Here is an 18,787-nt window from a genome sequence, read left to right on the forward strand (position 1 = left end):
CGGAGAGATTAATCATTACAACAATAATTCCTTGACACTAGGTTTTTCAGAGCAAAATAAAATGTTTTTCTTTTTTAGTTATCTTTAGGCTAGAGTTAATTCACGATTTGTTGATACACACACACACACACACACACATTATGTGTGTGTGTGTGTGTGTGTGTGTGTGTCATCATTAACCCATTTCCCTTAACAGGGAGTGACTCAGGAGAAAAAGAAGACGAAGGTCACGACCACACACATCCTTCAACTGCTGAATCATGATTGAACCTCCCATGCAAGTAACTTCTTCATTATCTGTTTTCTTTACCTAAGCATAAAAGGTAAACATCACATCCCCATACCTCCTTATACACACTGCGCCACTCACCTCTATCTTGCCCGAATCATCTGGATATCTTGATATTCAAGCCCTTCCCCTCCAGTGCCTCTTTTACATATTCTGTCTGTCACTTTCTTGCTCTCCCTCTCCTCTTTCCTCCCAGCTCCTTTGCATTGCATACTCTTTCTACCAATGGATCGCCGTCAATTCTCTCCACATGACCAGAGTCTCATAACACACTTATCCATTTTTTTTAATCTACGCTAACCTCTTTATCCCTTCTTGCCTCCATATTTCTCATCTTATAAGTTCCTACTCCACTTATCAAGTCATCTTTCAAAATTTCTTCTATTACTCTGTTTCCCCCTAACAGGAAGTTGCTTCTAAGAAATACAAGACTAGACTGCTATGTCCATCCTTCAACTGCCTTCTCATCCCTTCCATTCCAGTAATTTATCTTCATTCTTTCCACATACCCAAACCGTGGCCATGCGCATACCCCCTCAGAATACCAATCTACCATTTCGCCAGTGTTGACCTTATTGACATTTCTGTATTCACTTATACTTAGCAAACAATTAAGTTCGGCAATTTCCATTTATTTCTTTCAGTTGCACTTCACTTGAATAAAAGGCAGTTAACTCAAACTGTTCATTTATTTCAATTTTCTCTTTTAGTTTTTGCATGGAATCATAATCCAGTCATGCCAGAGCAATTTCTGTTATATGTTTACGAGTAAAACTTGACATATCTCGCAAATTGAACCCACCCGATTATTTTACATACATTACTAATGCTTAGGAGCGAAATAATATGGCATATTTGATTTTTTTTTCAAATGTTTCAAAGGTTCTGATCATTACAGAGGCTATGAAAATTCATTACATGATTTGTGTACTACAAGTGAATTCAGGAAGGCAATTACTTTCCGTTAACAAGAGAAAATCTTATTTATTTCGGTCGAATAGAAAGAAATTACACAAAACTGGATTGCCGATGTGACTGACAATGCCAAATATAACGGGAATCCTTGATCCCAACACGGCTTAAACATGACGGCTAATGAATACCACTTACCAAGCGAACGGACAGCCTTATCTCTAAGCCGCTCCAGTGATGCGGTGGTCTTTGATTTGACCGCGTCTGTTTTCGTGTCCAGATTTTTTGAGTCAGACGATTCCCCTTCTGCATCCGCATTAGCCGAATGAGGCCCATCCCGAGAAGATTCGTGCGGTAACGAAACTGTGAAGTCACCCTTACTCTCGGAAACTTTGTTCAGAGACTGGAGAAGCCTCATTTCGGCTACGACAGTCTCTCCAAAGGGGTACCGTTCTTTGTCGGGGGCACCGATCGCGAAAGGTACGGAATGGTCGCCCTTCCATGAGGGCATTGAAAAGGAAGCATTGGACGCCTCGCAAATCCGGCATGAGATGACCAGCGAGAGCAGAACGGCGAGTGAAGAGTGCGCTAGCGCCATTGTCACTTAACACGATCACTTGTTAGTGCTGGAAAACTTTCATTTAGTTTTAACAGTCACATGTCATCGTCTGTCACACTGTCAATATCCTTGTAGATACTGACTCTATGCTTTATCTAACAACACAACGAAACGTTTGCTATTTCACAAAACTCGCACCGCAGATCAGTAAGAAGGTATCAGTCCATATATCTCATATGCTTTCGGTTCCACTGGGGAGTATTGGAGACTTGCTGGTAAAGCAAAACGTTAGACGAGGTTTAAAAGTCACGACGGATCCTTCCCTATTCAAACGCCGAGGAGATGTGGCGGAGGAAAGACTGTCAGCACCGTAACTCCAAATCGACCCCAGAGGAGAGAATAGCGGTATCTCAGTCGTCCACCACACACCTCGCAGTAGTTTGGAAGTCGGTTGAGGGGAGGGGAGGGGTGGGAAGGGAAGACACCTGGGAAGGAGGCCGTGAGGTGTTTTCGGTCCCTATTGTGTTAAAGGCCACGTTCGTTCCTTGGTGTACACGAACGTACGCACATAGACATACTTTGGTTCGATAGGCTAGCAGCCATATTAATTAACTTCAACCAGTTTCACTGGCTGATGTTTTACCAGTTTTTTCATCTAGTTCTGTTAAACTTATGTCACATCTAAAAGCACTGGATTATTTTACAGAGCACTGATGATAAACAAAAAACTAATGCCGTTATGTAAATCTGTTAGAAAGGCTGTACACCATCACTACACCTTCCCGGTTTAAAAAATTCATCCCAAGAGTCTAGTCGCTAAAACCACATGTCATTAGCCGCCGGTATCATTATGTGAATTCCAGGCGGCTAGAACAAAAGCCAAAGAATGTCAATCAATGACAGTGCACTTCGAAAGCACTGTAGGTTTTTCATATATTTTATCGAGAAGATAATATTTATTATCATCGAGAAACGCAGGAATGCGGTCAAAAACAGATACATCGGAGTGCGATGTTGAATGCTGGAGAAGTACTGTGATAGGCCTTCTTGTTAATTGACCCACTGATAAGAGATTGTTCGTGCTAGGCACAAATAAGTTCAAGTAGGAAAAAAATATTCTCGTCAAAAATGATCTAATAAATAAAGAATATTCTCGTCATAAAGAGAGCTAATAATAAAAGGATATTTTAGTCATAAATGATCTAATAAAAAATAGAATATTCTCTTCAAAAAGAGAGCTAAAAAAAGAATATTGTCGTCATAAAGAGAGCTAAAAAAGAGTATTCTCGTCATAAATGATTTAATAAAAAAGAGAATAGTCTCGTCATAAATGATCTAGTAAAAATAGAGAATATTCTCGTCATAAATAATCTAATAAAGAATATATATATTTTCGTCATAGAGAGAGCTAAAAAAAAAAAAAAAAAAAAAAAAAAAAGTTTTCGTCATAAAGAGAGCAAATAAAAAGAATATTCTCGTGAAAAATGATCTAATAAAAAAAAAAGAATATTCTCGTCAAAAATGATCTAATAAAAATTAAAGAATATTCTCGTCATAAAGAGGGCTACTTAAAAAGAATATTCTCGTCATAAATTATCTAATTAAAGAAAAAGAATATTTTCGTCATAAATGATCTAATTAAAGAAAAAGAATATTTTCGTCATAAAGAAAGCTAATAAAAAAGAATATTCTCGTCATAGAGATTTAATAAAATAGAATATTGTCGTCATAAAGAGAGCTAAAAAACGATTCTCGTTATAAAGAGAGCTAATGAAAAATATTCTTGTCATGAATATAGCTATAGTAGATTCACATTAACGGTGCATCTGATGTCTAGGCCAGTCCCTTATGACGCTCCTCATTGACTGGTGGTGAGCCACTCACAAGGCTGGAAACTCTGTCTCTCTCGAGAGTTCACCCAGGCATGGTGTATGTTCCACCTCTCCTGAGAGCCCTGTGATTGGCTTATCAACAGCCAATCAGGAGCGTCGTGAGGGACTGGCCTACACATCAGATGCACCGTTGATGTGAATCTAATATGGTATAAATTTATACCATTTAAGAAACAAGGCTGATTTTCTTTTGCGCAGGACTGTCACAGAACACTGATTCAACCTAATGTTTGGTTTGGTTACCAGTATCGATTTATTATACATTAGGCAGATTACTTTCTTTTATTCATTATTGGTTCCTGAAATATTTTAAACTATCGGTCGAATCTTCTGGATCTCTGCAATCAGTGAACCAAGTGTTACAAAGATACAGTAGGATTTCCAGCTGGCACGACACCTGGAATGCTGATGTAACTGTTCTGGCTGCTGTAAAAAATGAATTTGCTCTCCTAATAATTTGCTATGATTTAATTATCTTATTTTTGCAGTTATTAATTGTCATATTAGAATCCGGTTCGTCCTGGCTACGGATAACTTGAATTTGTATGTTCTTGATAATTAATTTTACCAATATGCAATTTCTGCAATTAGTTCAACTAGGGTATTTATTACGGTTAAATGTTTTTAATAATTACAGCTCTCCATTACAATTTTACAGTTAATTGCTCTGTTTCTCTAGAATTCAGGTTGGGGAAGGTTCCGAGGTCGTACGTTTGTATAAACGCGCGCGCTCCTACACACACACACACACACACACACACACACACACACACACACACACACACATACATGTTGCTATTTTTTTTTTTTTATAGTATTCCGCTGAGGAAAATGAAAGATGAAAATGGTTAGAATAAGCCCAACAATTTAGTCCTCCGATGGACTTATTTCTTAGAGCGTTTATTAAGGAAAAACGCTCTAAAAGTGTGATGTTAGTGTCTTTTAATCGGTCTTTCTCACCCTGATGTGGCTGTGCGCAAATCTAAGTCTATTTCCAAAGTTTTTGTATAATGGGAAGTAAAGTTATAAATGCTCTGGTTCCACTTAATTCTTTACAGTATAAACATTCAATGTTTCCTCCTTTAATCTCGTCCTGTTACTCAGCTTTAGCAGGTTTAATCTAGCTCTGCTGAACAGTATAGTTTTCCCGTGTCATCATACTAAGTAGCAAGTTGTGTTTCCTTATTTTTTTCATGTTTTCTTCGTCCCAATCTTTAATAAGTTCTTTTAAACAATTTTTTTTATAAGTTCAATTCAATTCATATGCCCTTTAACTTGCAAAATCCAAGTTGTTTTCTTCTTTTCATTATTGGTCTGAGGTTATATCTTAGTGGAGCTCATTCCTGTTTCTGTCAAGGATGAGCTTCATGTAGGATAATTTATTTTTCATATTCCTTGAGTGGCAGGAAGAAGCCTTTCTCTAGATTTAAGCAAACCTTACTGTGTACCTTGGTGCGCTCAGTATTGTTCTGTAATTTGACTGCGCTTGATTGAGTTTATTTCTCTAATGGTACCATATGCTCTGTATACATTTCTTCCTTTTCTCAATTTCCTCCACGTAGATCTGGTGAATAGTAAGAAGTTTGCTGTTCATCTGTATCTTCCTGATGTGACTTGCATGAAACTAGAGACGTTCCTAATCTTATTATATGCCGGGCAGTAAAAAATAATAAAATAAAATAAATGAAACTGCTTGAAATTCTCATTTGTCTCTCCGCAATATAAACATTTGTCTTCTTTGTCAACACGAGTTAAAGCAATTGAATGGTAAGGCTTTGCATCGGCTCCCTGTCCAGTCTAACCTTCTTATGAGTGTGCCTGTGCATTTTTTGCTTCTGGTTTTCCTCGATCTCAAACCATTTAAAATAAGTCTTGAGACTCGCATAGTAAATAAATATATATTTCTCAATAATGAGGCCATATTTAAAATCTATTTTGAGAAAACACGTTAATGATGCATTCTGCTTCCTCAGATGAGTAAAATAATACGATTACTTTTTCATCAGTATATAAGAGAACTGTTAGTAGAAGAAGATAATTTTGGTAAAATACATCTATATTTCAAATTTATTGGGTATGTTATGAGGAAGGGAACAGAGTCGAATGGTCGAAACACTTGTTACCCAGTTCGTTTCAACGTCGTGAAACACATAAAATGGTTGTTCTCTGTGCTTCCGTTTTTATTTAGACAGTGTTTATAACTTTTTATATTTACTATTACGCACAATCAGGTTTCGTTGGGTAGCGTTTTTCTAGGCAGTAATTAAGAATATAGAAATTTATATCTTCTGGGGTTCCGGAATCTTCATATTTGAGGGAAGAGTTCAACGGTGTTGTGTTCAATGTTGCCAATTTGGTTTACTCCTGGTCTTGCATGGCAAACCAGGGTTATGATAAGATTATGGTTGTATTTTTTTCAGCAGAAGATCATTTACATAAAATATAGAAAAAGAATTTCTTGAAATGTGACCTTTTTTTAATTACATTAATTTTTATTTCAGTATGCCAAAACAGACTACGTTACCTATTGTGTTGTTTTGTTGTGCTTTTTGATGTTCCGACGACAGCTACAAACATACCGTACCGTGTTTTTTGTTTCTTATCTGGCATCTTCTGAGGAGTCCAAGAAAAGATTACCTTTAGATGACTTTCTTTCATTAGTTACAATATATCCAACAAACAGTTGCACTTGATTTACGAAGCAGACTTCCTTCTCTTTGTTTCTTTTGAGGCATAATTATGTCATGTGTTAGATGACTGTGATATTGAAGAGGAATGGTGAAAATTGCCACGTTACATTGCTGAAGAGGAAATAATACACTAAAAATGAAAACAAATATAGTTTTGGATTTGTTTCGGATTTTCCTAACAGAAGTAAAGAATGTTGATGAACGATGATCAATAAAAAAAATAGTTATTAGGCTATTAGCAAAACTGATTATAACCCTCACCCTATCCAAAAGCTGAGACTGAAAGTATTTTGTCTATTTTTGAAGGCACATAAAAATGTGGCCAGATGAAAACTGTGTAAAAAAAAATAAACCTGAACACTACAGTCTTCAAACCTTTATGTGTAGGACGGAGAGGTATCTTCGGGCAGAGGCTGGCAACACTGGCTGGATTTGTTTACTGTTTTTAAATTTCTGGCGGATGATCGGACGCCTGCAGATGTTAGGTATAGTTTTTGCAAATTTATTTATTTCTCAAGCTCATAATTTTGTGCTACCAGCAGTGGCCAGGATTGCAGTTGTGACTGTTAACGCGACTGGTTTATTTAGCCAAATCCCAGACAAGAGACTGGATATCATTAAGGGTGTTCGGGTTCAACCAGCTGTGCTACTGACTACGGTACAGTAGGTACCTACTTAGCTAGTTATGTCTACCCCGATAGTTACCTACTAGTAGTATTTATTTATAATATAGTAGGTAATATCAAAGGTTATAGGCTAGGCTTTGATTAGGCTGGATCACCTCTCCTTATGATAGCATAAGTATTCTAAGCTTGGGAAATACTACCTAGGGTAGTCAGATTACCTTACTAGCTAGTATCTAGGGTAAAAAACCGCATGGTACAGGGGTGGACCATGTACGATCAACGTGAACAACTCCAAAAAAAGTACATTATAACGAGTCCTGACATCGGAGATGGGCATCAGTCGTGATTTGTTGTTGGTGAGAAACAGAGCTAAAGACCTCTAGGGTAGATCACCACGGCAGGCCAACCAGGCCACCTACAATCAACCGATTTTGCCAACCGCCTCCGAAAAAGTACATTATAACGCGTCCTGACACCCGAGATGGGCATCAGTCACGACTTCTTGTTGGTGAGAAACAGAGCTAAAGACCTCTACTCTCCTTTCGAAGTAAGTATTTTCTCCAAAGTTAGAAATTAAGGCCAAATTTTAAGATTTAAACAGAGGGTACTGAAAATGGCGTCCACGGCAGTGGAAATCTCACCAAAACGCTTTAGAAATTTTTTCTTACAACTAAAAATGTTTCGAAGATTGACGCCATCTTGATGTTTATGGAGTCGCTTGTGTCAACAAACTTTCCATTTCCTGTGATAAATCCGCACACCACTTGTACCCACAGACGCTGGAGCACTTTCTTCACAACAATCGAAACACGATTTCTCACCAACAAACAAGCCAGGAGTAAACAGCTGTTTTGATAGAAGATGACGAGAAGCGTGCTCTTAGCTAATTTTTAAATAAGTAGTAAAACATCAATATTTTACATATTTATGATGATTAATTTGAAAATATTCGTTATTGAAAAAGTAACTCGACTCTGACTCAAATTTAAGTAATTAATTTTCTGAATTAGAACGTTCTTTTAAGTTTGTATTATGACGTCACGACATCTTGACTTTCGTACCTATTGTAAATTATTGCTATACTCAACTGTCTTGCAGAACAGTTTACCAGTTATTCATGCAGATTGTTATCAGCTATTCATGTAATTGTTATAATCGTAATGCGCATATTTATCTTTTATTATTTACTTTTTGGATAATATGAAGATGGTTTTACTGGCTGGGATTACCGGCTGTATGTGTGATCAATCGTTTATTTTCGGTCACCTGGGCCTCTGTTTTCGCACCATAAGAAATTATGGGGCCGAATTTGCAATGACCAGAAAGTCGTTGAAAGAGGAAAGTTAGCATTGAGGGGCATATGTTTTGATTGAGAAAAATACAAATTTATTCAATAGCTAGCTTGTAAAAAATACTTTATTACAAAAAACTTGATTGACAACTAAGCAGCATACCTACTATGGGTTTCAGTGACAGTGCAAGCACTTTTTTGGGCAATACCTATTTCTGTAAAGAACACTCGTATCAGAACGAGATTTTGCTATAGTGCATTACACCCAGTGCCGTAATTTATAAGGGTAACGTGAATCACTAATCGAAAAGAATAACGACACTTGTCCTTGTACCAAGAGACAAAAACTCCATTATGCAGAAATGGATACGAACACACGTAAAAAGCTCCACCTACCCTTTCCCCCCCTCCAACCCCACCCCTTTCCTTCGTTCCTTCGCCTTCCTTTCTCTCTCTCTCTCTCTCTCTCTCTCTCTCTCTCTCTCTCTCTCTCTCTCTCTCTCTCTCTGTTGCCATTCGGTATGTGTTGACCCTCCAAACTGGCTACAAGACTACTCACAAAACGTTGGAATTGGTGAAATTAGGCTATGTATTGGAAGTATATATACATAAATATTGAAGCAATTTTATCATTATTGCATTACTATGACAACTAGAATTCATGGAAACAGTTTATCCACTAATGTGGCAACGATGATTTTGCCATTCTTAGCATGCAAACATTAAAGGTTACATTTATTTCTGGCATACGGTTATTAAAGAAATTCAGAATACTAATATAGACTGAAATCAATGAAAAGTGCTAGCAAAAACAAAAAAGCAAAAAAAAAAAATATATAATCCACTTATCCGTAGTCGTTCCTCTATGGTTTTCGGCAGCCAGATGTACGAAAACGTTAGAAACATTGGATTGTATCTACTTTAGAAATATCTGTAATTTTTCTGGGTAATTTGGTTGCAAAAAAGGGATAATGTACATGAATTAAATTAAAATTTTTAAATAACAAAGTAAAGTTGAACCAAATAACGAGTAAAGTAAACAATTTAGGGAATAAAACTTTGCAGTTTTATGCATTCAACTTACCTGTCAGATATATACTTAGCTATAGACTCCGTCGTCCCCGATAGAAATTCGAATTTCGCGGCCACACTACAGGTAGGTTCAGGTGATCTACCGACCGCCGCTGGTTGGCGGGAATAGGAATCATTCCCGTTTTCTAAGACAGATTTTCTCTATCGGCCGTGACAGCAACATTGTTGTTGTTACTCCTGATTTGATTTTCGTGTTTTTTCATCGCTATTGATCTTCTAAGCCGGTTATTTTGGTGACGTATTAGATCTTTGGTTTGGCATACTCTTTCGTGGACTGTTTTTTGGACTTGGTTTTGGATATTTCTCATGATGTCGGATTCTAGCTTTACGGTTAGAAGACAGTGTGTAAATGAGGGATGCATGGTGAGGCTACCGAAAGCTTCGGTAGACCCTCACACAGTTTGTAAGGGGTGTAGAAGGAATGAATGTTCAATTTCTAACACCTGTGATGAATGTGTAAATATGAATGAGGAAGAATGGAAGAATTTAAATTCATATTTAAGGAAATTAGATATGGATAGGGCTAGGAAGGCTTCCTCCAGAAGCGTAAGTAGGTCTCGCTCTAACGAGCCTTTTGTTCATGAAACTTACCTGACAGATATATATATAGCTGTATTCTTTGAAGTCCAACAGAATTTCAAAACTCGCGGCACACGCAGTGGGCGGCCAGGTGGTAGTACCCATTCCCGCCGCTGGGAGGCGGATATCAGGAACCATTCCCATTTTCTATTCATATTTTTTTCTGTCGCCGGTCGGTAAACACCTGTTTACAGACCTCCGCCCAGGATTTTTGGATTTGACTCGTTATAAGAATCTGGATTGACTTTTGGTTTTGACTCTGGATTGTTGGATTGGCATACGCGATAGTGGACTGTTTTTGGATTTTGGATTGGCTTTTCTATGAACGTGATGTCGGGATCAAGTTCAGTGAGCTTCAGAGTGTGTGTGAGAAGTGATTGCAAGGTGAGGCTACCGAAATCATCGGTAGACCCCCACACAGTATGTATGGGGTGTAGGGGGCATGTTTGTTTGCTGGTTGATCGTTGCATTGAATGCAAAAGTTTGACTGAGGATGAATGGAAGGTGTATGAATCCTATCGGCGTAAGTTGGAGCGCGATAGGATCAGGAGGTCTTCCTCCAAGAGCGGTTCTACGAAAGGTAAGGGAAGTAACATTTCTCCTATTTTAACACCAGTAGAATTTGCTTCACCTAATCCTGTTGTTGCCTGAGGGCCCTAGTTCTGTGTCTGGAGAAGGTAATGCCCTTTCTCTGATTCTAGAGTCTTTTACGACTCTAGAGTCCAAAGTGTTGGCCCTTGAAAACGGCTCGAGCAAAGTGTGTGATCGTCCCTAGTGTTGTGAGGGGCTCAGATCGGCCCCATAATGCCTCTAGGTCTAGACCTCTGTCAGACTCCAGAACTCAGGGGAGTGGGTCATGTCGAAAGCCGCAAGAGGGTTTACGGGGGCTCCCCACCGATCTGGCGTCCCTTCGGCAGGACCTGTTGCTACTTCCCAGGCTGCCAAGGAGCGTGCACAGGCTCGCATCCTTAAGGACTGTTTTTCGTCCTCCGAGCGCCCTCCCCGCGCAAGGAGGTGGAGCGCTCGGAGAGACTCGTGTCCGTTGAAAAGGACTTTTCCTAGGGAGGACGCTTTACGTCCCCTCTCTCCGCTATCGTGCGGTCTTCGCCTGCGTCGTATGACGCGTTTCCTCCACAGAAGAGAGGTAGGACGTCGTCCGAGGACGACGCTGAGAAGCGCTTCTCTCGCGCTCGGAGAGGCAGGTTGCTGTACCTGTGAGACAAGAAGGAGGTCCACGTCCCCCGCCCCTCGTCCTTCTCGCAGGCGCAGCCCTTCACCACCTCTCGTTCTTCACCAACGAAGAGTCATTCTTGTCGTCGCTTCAAGACCATTGTCGGCCATTAATGGCTCAGAAGACTCGCCCAGCAGCAGTTGAGCCTAAACGAAACAAGGAAGGACGCTAGACTGCCTGTCAAGAGGACGAGGCAGTCTCCTTCTCCGTCTCCTCGTTCGTCTCTGTCTCCGCCCGCACGTCAGGACGCCTTTGAGGACGCTCGGCAGGACGCCTTGGAGGACGCTTTTGAAGACGCTCGGCAGGTCGCTTTTGAAGACGCTCGTCGGGATGTTTTGCTTGACGCTTTGCCTGTTGAGAAGGCTTTCGAGAGCGCCCAGAAGGACGCTTTGAAAGCGAAAGCTGGACGCTTGAGCGTAAGACGTAAGGATGCTCCTCGAGAGCGACTAAGAGTAGCCTCTCTTGACGCGCAGCGCGGTCAGACGCTCTTCGTGGGGTTCGAGCTCTAAGGATCGACAGAAGGTCGGTCGCTTTGAAGAGGCTGATTTTAGGTCATCCTCGAAAAAGCCTTTGTTGAAGGCTAGACCCGTTGGGCGCACGCCCTCTCCAGAGGTTCAATCTCCTTTGCCTCTTCGGGAGGAAGGAGAGCTTAGTAGTCCGGCGGACTCAGTTGAGAAGAACAGCCGTCAGTTTCGTCGGTTTCCGACTACAAGGCGCTGTTCGTCTTTACGTTCGTTCGTTTGGTGAGAAGTTCCAGCCTGCAGCTCCCAAGTCTCCACCCTCTCAGTTTTCGTCTTTGAAGTCGTGCAAGGCTCCAGAGGTGGTGGAGATGAAGACTTCCTTGTCCACTAAGAGAGCGTTCAAGAAGTTGCAGGATTGGATGGAACGTCGGAAGGATCAGGGCAAGTCGACTTTCGCCCTTCCGCCTTCAAGACTCAGTGGGAGAGGCGGCATTTGGTATGAGACCAAAGGTGAAGTAGGAGTTAAGATCCCGTCGTCTTCCAAGGGGACTTGCTAGTCTGGTCGACGCCCAGAAGAGATCTCTTTTATCGACCGCTAAAGATTTCATGGACACCAACGGAGATTGACCATCACATGAAAGGTCTGTTAAGGACTCTGGAAGTCTTTAACTTCCTAGACTGGTGCCTAGGAGTCCTGGATCTTCAATCTAGGAGTCCTGATTCTTTGAGTCTGGGGGAGCTGTCCAATGTGTTGTCATGCATGGACAAGGCCGTCAGGGATGGTTCGGAAGAGTTAGTGTCTCATTTCGGCACTGCTTTCCTCAAGAAGAGAGCGCTTTTCTGCAATTTTAACAGCGAGGTCTGGTTTCTGCATCGCAGAAAGCGGAGCTTCTCTTTGCACCTCTTTCGAGCCATCTCTTCCCCAGCTATGGTAAAGGACCTGGCAGTGAGCCTACAAGAGAAGGCTACCCAGGACTTCTTGGCCCAGTCTTCAAGACGTCCCGCAGTCCCTACCACGTCGTCGTTTGGACGACCTCCTAGGAAGGTTAAACCCTTTCGTAGCGCTCCTCCCTCTAGAGCTGCTCCTCGAGGGAGAGGACTTGCAAGAGGAAGAGGTTCCTTCAAACCTAAATCCTCTAAGTGAGAAGAGAGTCCTTCAGATGCCGGTTGGAGCCAGGCTAAAAGTTCTTTGCGGTTGCGTGGAGAGAGAGAGATACGATGCGTGGTCCCTCAAGATAGTGGAAAAGGGGTACAAGATCCCCTTTGTGGACCTCCTCCTCTTTCTACGACTCCCGAGATCTTTCCCCGTCGTATCAAGGGGGAGAAACATCAGGTTCTTTTAGATCTTTTAGATACAAATGATCAAGAAAAGAGCGGTGGAGCAGGTCTTAGACCTGGGGTCACCAGGATATTACAACAGACTTTTCCTGGTACCAAAGCAGTCGTCGGGGTGGCTCCAGTCTTGGACGTAAGCAGCCTGAATCTTTTCGTAGAAAGAAAAAAATCAAGATGGAAACACCTCAGTCGGTCTAGGAGCCTTAAGACCGGGCGACTGGATGGTGTCCCTTGGACCTACAGGACGCATACTTTCACGTGCCTATCCACCCTCTTTCAAGAAAGTTTCTGAGGTTTTATGCTAAGGACAAAGTTTGGCAATCCGAGCTCTTTTGTTTCGGTTTTAAGCACGGCTCCGATGGTATTTACCCATGCTCATGAAAAACGTAGCGAGATGGTTACATTCTGCAGGAATAGAGTGTCCCTGTATCTCGACGATTGGCTGATCAGAGCATCGTCAGAAGAAAGGTGTCTGAAGGACCTTCACTTCACGTTGGCCTTGGCGAAGTCCCTGGGACTTCTGGTCAACCTCGAAAAGTCGCATCTGACCCAAACACAGTCCATCGTGTATCTGGGGATTCAGATGGATTCAGTGGCTTTTCGAGCGTTTCCGTCCCAGGGAACGACAGCGGCAAGGCTTAGAGAGAGTTTCCGGCTTCCTGGGGAAGGAAGCTTGCTCGGCGAGGGAGTGGATGAGTCTGCTGGGGACCATTCCTCGCTTGGAAAAGTTTGTTTCCCTGGGAAGACTACACCTCAGACCTCTCCAGTTTTTCTTTAGCAGACGAATGGAGAGTCGAGAGGATCTGAATGCGACCCTTTTCATCACCAAATCGGTGAAGAACCATCTAAGATGGTGGTTTAGATCCTCGAAGTTTCGAGAGGGGTTTGTCCCTAAAGCTTCTGAGCCCCAGACCTAGTGTTGTTTTCCGACGCCTCGGTGTCGGGATGGGGAGCAACACTGGGAGGGGAGGAAGTGTCAGGCACCTGGAGGGGGGAAAGGGCAGGTGTCCTGGCACATCAATGTGAAGGAACTAGCGGCGGTTTTTTCTGGGCGCTACAGTTCTTCCAACAAAAGGTTGCAGAGAAAGTAGTCCAAGTCAACTCGGACAACACCACAGCCCTTGCGTACCTAAAGAAGCAGGGAGGTACACACTCCCGTCCTCTTTTTTTATTTAGCGAGGGAGATGTCTGCTGTGGGCAGATGCGAGACGGATAAGGATCCTGACGAGATTTTTATCGCAGGAGTCCAGAAACGTCAGAGCAGACCTTCTCAGCCGACAGGATCTGATCCTGCCGACGAATGGACGTTGCACCAGGACGTCTGTCGAGAGCTCTGGAGACTGTGGGGGTGTCCGTTAGTCGACCTATTTGGCGACGTCGAGAACAAGAGGTTGCCTCTTTATTGCTCCCCTGTGCTGGATCCGTGAGCAGTCGCTATAGACGCTCTGCTCTCGGGACTGGACGAACCTGGACTTGTATGCCTTCGCGCCATTCAAGATCATGGGGGAAGTAGTAAGGAAGTTCGCGGCATCGGAGGGGACGAGGTTGACCCTGATCGCCCCGATGTGGCCCGCGAAGGAATGGTTCACGGAGGTAATGTCCTTCATCATAGACTTTCTGAGGACGTTGCCCTGGAGGAAAGATCTACTCAGACAGCCCCACTTCGCAAGATATCACCGAAACCTCTCCGCTCTGGTCTGACTTGCGTTTCAGACTATCGAAAAGTTGGCCAGAGCGAGAGGTTTTTCTAAAGCAGCTGCAAAGGCGATCGCCAATGCTAGAGAACTTCCTCGAGAGCTGTTTACCAGTCGAAGTGGGCTTCCCTTCAGGCATGGTGTAGAAAGGAGGGAATTTCCTCTTCACTACCTCTGTGAGCCAGATTGCCGATTTCCTGCTATTTTTGTTTAAGAAATGTGCAGAAGCTGGCTGTCCCGACCATCAAGGGATATAAGAGTATGCTGTCAGCAGTCTTCCGACACAGAGGACTAGACCTGTCTGACAACAGAGATCTTCACGATCTCCTGAGATCATTTGAGACATCCAAGATACCTCAGGCAAGGCCTCCTTCTTGGAACTTGGATTTAGTCCTTAGACTGTTAATGTCGAGTCCTTTCGAACCTCTCCATGAAGCGTCTCTTAGGAACTTGACGAAAGAAGGCTCTTTTCCTAACTGCTCTGGCGACGGCGAGAGAGTTAGCGAAATTCAAGCCATTTGTAAGCGAGTGGGCTTCAAAGGTGACAATGCGGTCTGCTCTTTGAGTCCCACTTTGCTTAGCAAAGAATGAAAAACCCGTCGAAACCCTTGGCCAAGGAGCTTTGAAATCAAGGGTATGACAAGCCTTGTGGGCAAGAACCTGAGAGAGTCCTGTGCCCTGTCAGGGCTCTAAAGTTTTATGTCCACAAGACTAAGGAAGTACGAGGTCCCTCAGATAATCTCTGGTGTTCGGTTAAACGCCCGATATACCATTATCCAAGAATGCCTTGGCGTTCTTTCTGAGGACGTCATTAAAGAGGCTCATTCGTCTTACCAACAGATCGATTTGAGCCTCTTGCGAGTGAAAGCTCACGAGGTCAGAGCTGTCGCAACCTCGCTTGCCTTCCAAAAGGAACACGTCGATCAAGGACATCCTTGACGCCACCTTTTGGAGGAGCAATTCAGTATTCCGCCTCACACTACTTAGAGATGTGAGAAACGATATAACGAGGGACTGTTGTTCTCTTGGGGCCATACGTTTCTGCAGACACAGTCTTGGGGGCTGAAGGTAGCTCTCTCCCTATCCCTTAGTTAGGTTTAGGTTAGTTTTTAGTTGTTGTGTTTTTTGGTTGGTGTAGGCTTTGGTGAAGACCTCCCCATCTCTTAGCTTATGTTCAGGGGGTCTTGGATAGTTGGTCAGTGGTGTCAGTTGCTTCGTTGCCCTCATTTGTATGCTCTATGCTCTTGTCACATTGAGGTCACGTCCCCGTTGACAGAGCATCCAGAGCGCACCAGCACTACAGGTCTCCACCTGGCTGGCAACTCTGATTAGCACAAGCAGGCTGAAGTGACAGTAATCACAGAGTCTACTTTGCTAACAGGTGAGGAACACGGTGTATATCATCTACTTAATTTAAGTTTCCTACAAATCCTATTCTGTCTCTTCCCACCATCCGAAGGTGGGATTCAGCTATATATATATCTGTCAGGTAAGTTTCATGAACAAAATGTTATTGTTTATAATACAATTAAGTTTGTTCATACTTACCTGGCAGATATATATAATTAAGTGCCCACCCACCTCCCCTCAGAGACAGTGGCACTGATAAAATATGAATAGAAAATGGGAATGGTTCCTGATATCCGCCTCCCAGCGGCGGGAATGGGTACTACCACCTGGCCGCCCACTGCGTGTGCCGCGAGTTTTGAAATTCTGTCGGACTTCAGAGAATACAGCTATATATATATCTGCCAGGTAAGTATGAACAAAACTTAATTGTATTATAACAATAACATATTAAATTAACACCTAACCCTAAACCTCTATCTTCTTCCTCTAGTACTAAGACTTCAAATCCGGCAACGGAAATTGCAGATCTTAAAGCTCGCTACAAAGGATGGAACGTCAAATGCTGACGTTGAAAGGTAAGCACAGTGATAGTGAATTAAGTGTCCCTAGTGCAGTGGAGGGTGCGTCTGATCGCTCTGTCTCGCTCTCCCAGGCCTAGACCTCTTCCAAGCTCACAGGCCCAGAGGAGAAGGAATGTCGAAGGTTACGGAGAATCCCCACCGATCAGGCGTCCCCTCGGCAGATTCTGTGACGACCCGAACTGCCAAGGATCGCTATCGAAAAAGCATCCTAAAGAAGTAAAAAGTTTTTTTCTTCTTCAGATTCTTCACCGAATGTAAGGGGATGGAGTTCTGATGAACTGTCACGCCCCTTAAGAGAAGTTGGAAGGCTCCAACTTTAGATTCAAGCCCTGAGCTTTTCTCCGATCTATCACCTTGTGAGAAGAAGAAAAGGAGATTGGTTCCTAAACGGAAATCGGAGTTCCTTCCGCTTCTAGACATCCCTCACCTGAATCAGGGAAGGAAAAAGAGAATGCTGCTGCGAAAATTATCCTAAATGTGCAGGAGCAAACTTTCGCCTTAGTAGAGTTTTTTACTAAGGAAACTCCAGGAGAAAGGACTCTTTCCTTCCTATAAGAAGACGAAGGGAAGGAAAGAAAGAAACGGAAGTTTCGGCTTATACTCAGAGGAGTATGAAGAATGCGCCAAAAACGCCAACCTGGCGCAATGCGCCAGATGCGTTTGAGACTCCATAACGAGTCAGAAGAGCCAGAAGCGCCCAGATGCGCCAGAAGCGCCACATGGCGAAATGCGCCAGAAGCGCCACCCATGCGAAATGCGCCAGAAGCGCCACCCTGCCGAAATGCGCCAGAAGCGCCACCCTGCCGAAATGCGCCAGAACGCCACCCTGCCGAAACTGCGAAGGCGCCAGGAATTGGCCAAGGAATCGAGCGCCAACCCCGGCGCAATGAGCCACAAGTGACAAATAAGAGACGGACTTCTTCCAAAAGACAATTAGCAAGAGGATTTGTTTAGCTTTCGGAAGGATAAACCTTTACCTGACAAGGACATCTAGTTGTCGCACAAGCTGGCCGTATTCCTTGTCAGACATAGGTGGTTTCCGGAGAAAGCGATAGGAGAGGACATCCTTCGTCTGACAGGAGAGAAAAGGGTTGTCGCACAAGCGGCCATCGCTCTTGCCGGAGGAAGATAAGGTCGTTTTGCAGGATCAAAACCTATCTCTCGTAGGGACGCAAGTTATCACACAGGCGGTCGTCGTTCTTGCGAAAGTGGGGTGGATGTTGCAAGAGGCCAGTCTCCTGATGGAAATAAACAATCCTCTTCGGAAATTGGATTTGGAAGAGATTTCGGACTCTGAAGATCACTCGGCTCCGGGTTTGTCAGATTACAAGACGCTGGCAGCCCTCTTACTTCAAGAGTTTGGGGACTCTTTAAGCCCGACTGCTCCTCCTTCTCCAAGGTCCTTATTTACAAGCACGAAGGTCCCGAAACAATCATCTTTTATTAAAATGAAGCCAACCATTTCCATGAACAAGGCTCTCCGATTCGTAGGAAATTGGTTGGAATCCAAGGAGAAGGGCGGGGGAAGACAGTCTTTACCTGCCCTCCTTCTAGACTATCAGGAAAGAAGGGAATTTGGTACGAGACGGGCAAAACCACGGGGTCTTGCTCTACCGTCCCACTGCCAAAGCAGATTTTTTGATAATGGTAGATTCGTCTAGGAGACAAGCCTTGTCATCAGCAAAGATCACATGGGGGACTTCTGAGATGGACCATCTCCTCAAGGATTGTTTAATGTCTTAGAAGTTTTTAACTTCTTAGACTGGTCCCTTGGGTGGGTGTTGGCAAAAAAAGACACAAGAGAAGGCAATCTCTTAGTCCAGAAGTCCTTCATAGTGTTCTTCCTGTATGGACAAGGCGTTCAGGATGGATCAGGAGAGGTGGCCTCTCTGTTTGGAACTGGTATTCTGAAGAAGAGAATCTTATTTAGCTCTTTTCTGACGAAAGCAGTTACTCCTACTCAGAGGTCATCTCTTCTGTATGCTCCTCTGTCGGACCAATTGTTTTCCTTCAAATCTGGTAAAAGTTATTTCTCATTCTTTGACAGAAAAAGGCCACACACAAGATCTCTTGGCCCAATCTGCAAAGAAATCGAGGACTTCGGGTCCTACTAAGAGAGAGACTCGGGCTCCTCAACAGCCCTTTCGAGGGAGTACCTCGGCCAGACCCTCTTTAAGAAGTTTTAGAGGAGTGCAGAAGAGAGGT

The 18,787-nt window shown here is 43.2% G+C and overlaps 1 protein-coding gene across 1 annotated transcript in view; it reads left to right on the forward strand.

Annotated features, from left to right (window-relative positions):
• The first annotated feature begins 6,690 nt into the window (after positions 1-6,690).
• Positions 6,691-18,787, forward strand: part of LOC135216586 (uncharacterized) — a 142,501-nt gene continuing 130,404 nt past the window's right edge. The window contains exon 1 of the mRNA XM_064251966.1: positions 6,691-6,827. The gene's annotated coding sequence lies outside the window, so the exon portion shown is untranslated. The remainder of the gene's footprint in view (positions 6,828-18,787) is intronic.

The sequence above is a fragment of the Macrobrachium nipponense genome, chromosome 6 (assembly GCF_015104395.2).
Source record: "Macrobrachium nipponense isolate FS-2020 chromosome 6, ASM1510439v2, whole genome shotgun sequence".
Classification (NCBI taxonomy): Eukaryota; Metazoa; Arthropoda; class Malacostraca; order Decapoda; family Palaemonidae; genus Macrobrachium; species Macrobrachium nipponense.